The sequence below is a fragment of the Procambarus clarkii genome, chromosome 31 (genome assembly GCF_040958095.1).
Source record: "Procambarus clarkii isolate CNS0578487 chromosome 31, FALCON_Pclarkii_2.0, whole genome shotgun sequence".
NCBI lineage: Eukaryota > Metazoa > Arthropoda > Malacostraca > Decapoda > Cambaridae > Procambarus > Procambarus clarkii.
In genome coordinates this window covers 34,940,712-34,949,444 of record NC_091180.1, presented here as the reverse complement: position 1 = coordinate 34,949,444, position 8,733 = coordinate 34,940,712, and positions in this window count along the sequence as shown.

The following is an 8,733-nucleotide window of genomic DNA, read 5'->3' as shown; positions in this document are numbered from 1 at the left end:
CGAGGACACTTTTCTTAACAGAAGGAGGATGGTAGGAAAAAGAAGTGAATGTACATGCCACTATGCATGGGTTTACGGTAGACAGAGAAAGAGAACCCAGACACAGAGCTGTGAACATGAACATCAAGAAAAGGAAGGAGGGAATTAGATTCCCACTCAACTTTGAAATGGATAGGAGCCAGATTGTTAAGAGAGGCGAGGAAAGGCTGGAAAAGATTAAGGTCATGAGGCCATAAAGCAAAAATGTCATCAACATATCGAAGCCAGAGAGAGGGACGAGTATCAATAGAAGGAAGAAGAACAGTTTCGAAGTATTCCATGTAGAAATTAGCAAGAACAGGGGAGAGAGGGGAACCCATAGCGACGCCGAAAGTTTGAGTGTAATATTTACCGTTGAAAGAGAAAGAGTTAGATTCAACACAGAGTCTAATGAGATCGAGGAAAACGTCAGTGGGAAGTGGGAGAGGAAGGAGGCCCTCTGATGCCTTCTGTCTGAGGAAAGAGAGAACGTCATCGAGCGGAACATTAGTGAACAGAGAGTCGACATCAAGACTAAGCATCTTACAAGAGGGTTGCAGGCGCAGTCTTTCTATGAAGTCCTGAGAGTGACGAAGGTGGGCAGGGGAAAAAGTGCCAAGGTAAGGTGTCAGGGTTTTAGCGAGCCAGGAGGTAAGAGGATAGCTGACAGAGCCCCGTGAAGAAATGATAGGACGAAGAGGAACACCAGGTTTATGAGTCTTAGGAAGACCATAGAAATAAGGAAGAGAAGGGCAGATGACACGGAAACGTTTAATGAGATCAAAGTCAGGAGGGCAAAGACTAGAGAGCTGTCTTAGTTTGCGGTTAAAGGAAGTTTTGAGGCGATCCAAAGGGTTAGAAGTCAGAGGAGCATAAGTGCGAGAGTCAGAGAGCAAGACATCTGCTTTTCGGAGGTAGTCCTCACGGTCAAGGACAACCACCGAATTGCTTTTGTCGGAAGGAAGGATACGAATAGAGTTGTTAGATTTCAGGGAGGCAAGGGCAAGCTGGAAGCGACGAGGAAGGTGGTTATTTTTAGAAAACAAGCTGTCAAGAACGGGGATAAGGGCCCCTCTAAAGGCAGACAGGTCCGAAAGAGTACTAGAGTTAGAATTGACAAACCTGTCAAAGGAACTAATGAGATCAATGCCACAGCGTGGGCCAGGGGAAGTAGCAAAAGACAGACCAAGACCAAGAAGTTTTTTGCTGGTGCTTAGAAAGAGAGTAGGACGAAAGGTTGGTAACACAGTCAGAGAGAGAGTATTTGGCCCAAGGACTGTTGGAGATCAGGCGTTGAAGTTTGTTGTGTAGTGTGGAGGAGTGGTGGGAAGAGGAGACGTGAGCAGTGTCAAATGCAATTGGAAAAATGATATTGCATAGATCACTGGGAAGAGAAGAGGACAGAAAGCGTTGCTGTTGACGAACAGCAAGAAAAGCCTCGTCAACTTGCAAGGACGGTGGCATGAATAAGTTCTTGAAGAAGAAGGCGGGCATGTTCAGGGAAAGGAGATCCCGAAGTGTTGAACTGGAGAAAGTGAGATAAAGAATGAGGGAGAACTTGCTCAGCAAGACAGTCTTTAAGAAACCTGAGCTGGTTCTTTCGACGCTTGGCGGCAAGAAGGGAAGATTCAAAGGCGCGAAAAGGCCGTTTGAAGGAAGGTAGAGCATCAAAGAAATTAAACAGAGTAAGACGCGTACGTGTGGTATCCATATGCAGGCCACCATTTTATACTTGTGATATTAATGTCCTTCGGAGGCTTTGTCATGTGGAGGGATTCTTGCATTTCTTATGTCAGAAGGTGTATGAGGAGTTGTACCTACTCGGGCGCATTCAATCTTTTTAATTGGTTGGGGTGTTTGAAACGGCCCATTTAAAGTTTCTAGCTCCATTGCGGAGAAAATTCCTGAACCGGCATTTACACGAGTCGTTGGCGACTAATGAGCGGCTTCTGATGTAGGGGATGAAGGATACTGACAGGTGTGACCTTTGTGGAGAGGTAGAGAATGCATATCATGTGTTTTATTTCTTCCCAGTTCGGGAGAGGTTGGTGAAATGGATGACTGGAACGATTGTGCGTTTCTGTGTGTCGGCGTTTCGTGTTAATCCTTTACGTTTGTTGATGTTTGGTTTTCACTCTCCTTGTAGGAAGGTCTGCAATAATGTACATTCGGTTTTATTGAATTATCTTTATTGTATGTGGGTTGGGAGGAGGGAAGGGTATACGGTGGATAGGACGTTGGGGTTTTTGGAAGGTCATTTGCGGTGCAAGTTTAAATTACATTGGATGATTGGGGAGGGGTTGGTGGATCATTTTACTGACAATTACGTGCATTGGAGGTAGTGCATGTCAGTTATGTTGGGTAATGAGGCGTAGCTCTGTACTTAAATCATTTGCCTCATGGTGGGGCGTATGTTTCGTTGTGTTGAGTATATGGGGTAGATTTGTTGGTTCTACATTTTTTTCCATGGGAATTCTACCTCAGTTTTGTTTTTCGCTTCGTTGGATTGATGGACTCGGGATTCCTTAGGCCTGTTGCTGTTTGTTCTAGTAATGTTCTGTTTTACGAGACTTTGACGAGTCTCGTTTGTTGTTCTTTATGTGTATGGGGTGTTGTGATTTTGTGGGCTTCTGTTCTACTATTTGTGTGCTTGGTACTGTTATTGTATGTTTGTACTATACAGTTCAGGTGGAGTTTAGTTGAAGGTTGTGTTTCAGGTATCGTCTTGCGTTTTGTTTGTCAATTTTTTTCTGTTTTTTAGAGTTGAGTGACATTCATGTGTTTGTAACTGTACTGCAGTGATGGGTGGTACTCTGCCTAGGAACCTTACGAATGAATAAGGTTCTGTTCATGGTATGTTTGATGGCTTCCTTACATGTCTTTTTCCCTATGTGGTGATTCATTATTGGTTCGATGTTTACCGGTAATCAATGTATATATATAATTTATGGGGTTTCTATGAGTTCCGGCGGCATTGTTCCGATGGAGGATGTTTATGTTGTATGGTCACTTGGATTTATCTGTTTTCCCGGGGTTCGGAGTGTAATATCGTGTGTTCCAAGTTTGATTATGGGTTCATTTTTATGCTGCCCTATGTATAATGTAATAAATGCAAATAAAAATCATGTGTTTGTATGAGTGTAAGAGTGTGTCATTGTAGATAGATATGTCCGTTGGTGTTATTGTACAACTGGGTACATACGATCCCTTGAGAGGGGTTCATGTTGAGAGTGGGGGGCTGGTGCGGGATTTTGATTCCTAATTTGGTTGCCTCACCCACGTCCATGTGTTCGGTTTCCCGTAGGAGATGGTCCTCTTTGCCGAAGTTGTTGATAGGCCTCGTGTAGTTTTATTTTTTTTTATTTTTACATGCAAAGCATGCAATTTAAATACAATAAAATACAGAAAACAGAAAGGAAAACAATAGACCACCGGCCAGAAGGGCCGACAGCAGAGCACAACAAAACACATACACAAGAAAAAACATGAAAAATACAGCATACGTCAAAGCACAAAGCAGAATACAATGGCAAACTAGCAATTACAGTAACAACACAAACCAACACTCCAGAAAAACAAAACATACATCAAGAGGCAAAGCAGGAAACATACAGGACAAACACAATACTGTCCAAACAAAACATAAAGAACAAACACTACAACAGGTAAAGCAATATAAAAACAATACATAGAAAAAACACACACCAAGCCATCCGCCCCGTAAACAAAAGGCGAGGCAAAATAAACAATAACAATAAACAAGCAAACCACGCACACCTGAAAACAAAACAGGCACAAACACAACAACATACAAGCACTGGCCTGAAGGGACCGAGAATGAAACAACAAAGTACATCAAGAAACAGAACAAGACAAAACAAATCAATACACATCCAAACAAAGACACTAAACACCGGCCTGAAGGCCGACAACAAAAACAAATGAAAAATACAACAAAACAGCGATCAAGAGAACAACATAACACCAGCCTGAAGGGCGCACAATAGGTACAACACAGTTCAAACAAACCACAGATCCAAGCACACACCAAACACACAGCAAGCACACAGACTACGAAAAGATCTCATACATGTCGGCCACTCTTCCGCCGGGAATCGAATGCAATACGCCTCCCAAAGTAACATAAGGTCCTCCGAAGCAGGGTGATTTTGGAGCGTACGAGGATCAGGCATTAACTCTGGCACACCTGCAATAAAACACCGAGCCGACGAATCCAGATGGTAGAAGGGGCACCACGGAACAGGAAGCACACGGTCATCAATGTCAAAACGCAACGGATGGTCAGCATCATTCGCCACTCCGGAGGCCAAGATGAGAGGGAGAGGCTCCTGCCATGAGGCCGGGCAATGGGGCAGCGCACTGGGAGCCTCCTCGGCTGCCTCACAGGGCCCCTCGTCAAACCACCGAACGGTGTACCTGCTGGACCCCCCCACGCTTGGCATCCTTCTTCAGCACCAGCTTGATGCCTCGGCTCGCACCAGGACCCACACCATCCACGTCTGTAGGAGCAACCACTCCACCGCGTAGAACCTTCTGCAGGAGAAAGAACAAGAGGTAAATCAGACGCACAACCATCGTCAACAGCAGACACATGGACATCAGCCACCACCAGCGTCGTAGAGCACGAAGCACCCGGAATCGCCACACCATCCCCCGAAGCTCCACCCGCGTCGTAGTCCTCCACATCAGCCCAAGCAGTAGAAGAGCGCCTAGAATGCTTGGGCACTGGCCGCACATCCTCACAGCCGGAGGTGGACCCAGAACCACGGGCCTCACGAACCGGGCGAACTAACGCCCGTCGCAGCACTGCAGCAGCCTCAACCACATGGGGAACCGGGCCGCACACAACAGGACGCTCCGCAGCCCCCCCCCAACACCCAGCACAGCCGCAACACCTGGCGAGAGTGCAGGACCAGGCGCAGCAGCAGGAGTCGAGGAAGACACAGGGCACTCGGCTGAGGGACAACAAGCACCGGGGCATGTCGGGTGACGCAGGGGGGGCCGCAGCAGCAGCGACTGGGACCTGCCCCTCCTCATCCCCGGAATCCACGCCCTGAGGGAGCGGCGGGAAATCCTCTTCATGGAATAAGTTAACGGGTGCAGCAGGGGCCTCAGAGCACCCGGCAGCCTGATGCCCTAACTGGCCACACCGGAAACAAGTACGGGGCTGCCGGGCATAGTACACCCGAACGTAGTAACCCAGCAGCCGGACAGAAGATGGGATATCCAACCGCAGACGCATACCTAAGGTACGGACGTTCGTCTGCTTCCCAGCATACTTCCCCGAGGAAAGCTTGTTCACCCGCACACAGATGACAACACCATACCTCCCGAAGAAACGCCGGAGAAAGTCTGCAGGGAACTCCAGGGGCGCACAGTGCACACTGACATATGTCAGGGCACCACTTCGTCCGAGATCGTAACGGAGCCGGCGCCATCCGGCAACTGCAACGAACGCCCTTCGTTCCGCCGGAGGAAGTCCCGATACTCCTCCTCCCCCACGAACTTGACAATCACCCGGTGGGACGTAACAAGCTCAACTTCATACACAGCTTCCACCGGGACACGAAGCATGTCGCACATAACTAACTCAATGGCCGGATAGCCAGCCTTACACAAGAATTCCAGGCCCACGGAATTTACCCGCAAAACAGGAGTAATTGCCAGGCCCCCCCCATGTCAAAACGGCAACGTCAGCACGCAGCCAGGCAGACAACAACACTGGTCAGGGAGGGTAAGAGACCCCCACACCCCCTGCCGGCGAAAACTGCAACCTCCCCAAACTGCCGGAGCGGTCAGACGACACGTCTTCACCCTACTGCTGCTCAGGTGGAACTCTATACATATGTGCGTTGGTGTGCTTGTACAACTGGGTACATACGATCCCTTGAGAGGGTTTCATGTTCAGGTTCATGTTGAGAGTGGGGGGCTGGTGCGGGGATTTTGATTCCTAATTTGGTTGCCTCACCCACGTCCATGTGTTCCGGTTTCCCGTAAGATGGTCCCCCCTGCCGAAGTTGTTGATAGGCCTCGTGAGTTGGTAGTGATCCTGAAGAAGGCTGCTCGACGGTCGGTTTCCATGCCTCCGCCTCCTGTTCAATCGTCGGCAGCGTTGCTGGTTCTCCCTCCTTCTTCAGTGTCCCTGTTCTGGTGCTGTCGTTTCCGCCCTGGCCACCATCTGACATGGTAATTCTGGAGTTTATAGAGTGCCAACGTCCACGTGCGGGCATCCACCCTACAGAAGAGGGCGGATGCCTTTGGGATGAATACTGTGTATGGTATCTAGTGCATGCGTTTCTGGAGAAACATGGTTTGGTTTAGTGATTTTGTTCACGTTAGTCTCGGTTCCTGTGCGTTCCGATGGGTGTGAGCGTGTGGTTGTGGTGTTTGTGGTTGCGTGTGCGTGTGTGGTTGGGTTTCTCTTGTTGCCGGTTCTTGCGTGTTTCGGTGTTTCTGCCTGTGGGTATGGGTGTGTGGTTGTGGTTTCTGTTTTCTGGTTCCTGCGCGTTCCAGTGTTTTGTTCCTTTGTGTGTCCGTGTATGGCTGTGTTTTTTCTCCCCGACTCCTGCGTGTGCCGGATGTTGTTTCCTATGTGTGCGTGCATGTGTGTGGGTGGGTGTGTTCTGTTCTTCCCAGTTCCTGTGTGTTCCGTTTTTTTTCTATGTGCCTTATATTGCTTGTCTTGTCCCGTGTTTTCTATGTTCTTTTGTATGTTACTTGAGATGTTCATTCACATCTTTCCTTGTCTGTCTAATGTACTTGTTTATGTTTTGTTTAAAGTGCGTGTGTTTTCCAGATTCATGCCCTGTTTCATGTTCTGTTCTTGTTTTGTGTTTTTTCTACTGTCCTGTTTTTCTTATTATATGTATTGTATTTACTTTAAAAAAAAAATTGCCGCATACAGGACTAATAAATTGGAATGCTGGTTTTTTACTGTTAGGGGATTGCGAGTGTGCACATGGGGGTGCGTACGTGTGTGTGTGTGTGTGTACAGTTCTGCTACACTTGTGTCTTAGTTATTGGTTCCGTTTTCATTGTGTTGTGTGAATTATAATTTGTGAATGGATATTTGTTAATTTGTTCACTGTTAATCGTCTCAGGTTCTGGGTAGTGTGTGGTAGCATGTATCTGCTAGGGTTTAGTGTATATTTTTTTTTTACATACTTTGCTTTTTCAATAAAAGAAAAAAATACGAAAAATTTGTTGGTGGTAACTACTGGCTGAGTCAGAGGTTCCTTAGGTCTCTCTGCTCCTGGCTGGTGTTTACATTGGACGATTGCTGGTTGCCTTGCCTGGTGGTAGTTTTCCACTGACATGTTGACTTTTCAGTTTCAGTATGGGCACTAATGTGCAGCCACTGTTCTGGCGCCCTGGCTGCCGTGGGGTGAGAACGTATCGCCTGACCTCTCCGGTAGTTGGTAGTTGATTGCCGATTTGGTCGGCACGGGGTATGGGCGTCTCTGCCCCCCCTCCCCCTGCAGTTCCCGCCTGGCTGGTGTTGACGTGGCACGTTTTGCGATGGTGGCCATCTTCCCCCTGTTGTGAGAGTGAACTCAGTAGGCCTGGCGTTTACTGGCCGTGCTGGTTACCCTGCAGTGGAGCTTGTCAAGTGTGACATGCTCCGTGTCCCGGTGGATGACATCTACGGTGTTGAGCTGGTTACTGCTCATCATGTGGTTATTAAGTTTGTAGGGAAGGCGGTGTACCTTGAGTTTCTCCGGCGATACGCGGGGCGTTCCTTGCAGCTGCAGGATGGTGCTGGCTCTGTGACCATTACAGACCGTAATGGTGCCCTGACGTTTGTGAGTGTACATGGGGCGCCCTAGGAGTTTCCCACGGACCACGGACCAACATTCGTACCCTAAGGATGAGCTTGCGGATGGACATTCCATCTTCAGTCCGGCTTCTGGGATACTATGTCCGGGTGTACTATGCCCGGCAGCAACGAACATGTTTTCGGTGTTGCCTATCCGGGCATCAGGCTGCCAAGTGTTTTGTGGCCGCGATTGCTCCCATGAACCTGTTCCGAGAAGAGGATTTCCCGCCGCACCTTGTGGGGAAGAGCTCCGTGGGTCAGAAGGTGGACGTCCCATTCACTGGTGCGGCTACCCCTACGTCACCAGGCGCACCTCCGGATGTTGCAGACCCTCCTCCAGGAAGGTCCGCAGGAAGGTTGCAGAAGCTAGGCCGGCTTCCAGCTCACTAAACTTCCAGACGGCGGAGCCCCTAGCTCCCGTCCCTCTTCAACATGACAAGTGGAAAATTTACTTAATTTTAATTTACATAACTGAGCAACGAATTCGTGCTAATGCAAATATAAGAACAACTTAAATTTGAATGGTCAGTTTACAGGAATAAAACCGAGGTAACATATTTTACATAGAATAAATAAATATATAGAGGATAATAAAGAAGAAAGCACTGGCAACTACACAACTGAACAGGATCAAAATTCACGATCCCAAAAAAACTCAAGTCCTAGACATGGGACTTAATCACGCACTACACTCCCTTTGTTGCCAAAATATATGATAACTTTAATGTGAGTATTCCTTAAATCAATCACGTCAAACTTGCCCGCCAAGATGGGCATGAAGCCTTGTGATACGCCCACGACTCTGCTTATAGAGCCCCCTCGTCCAGTGATCAACCATGAGAGATTTCCTGGGACAAGACTGTGTACAACACTCTCCG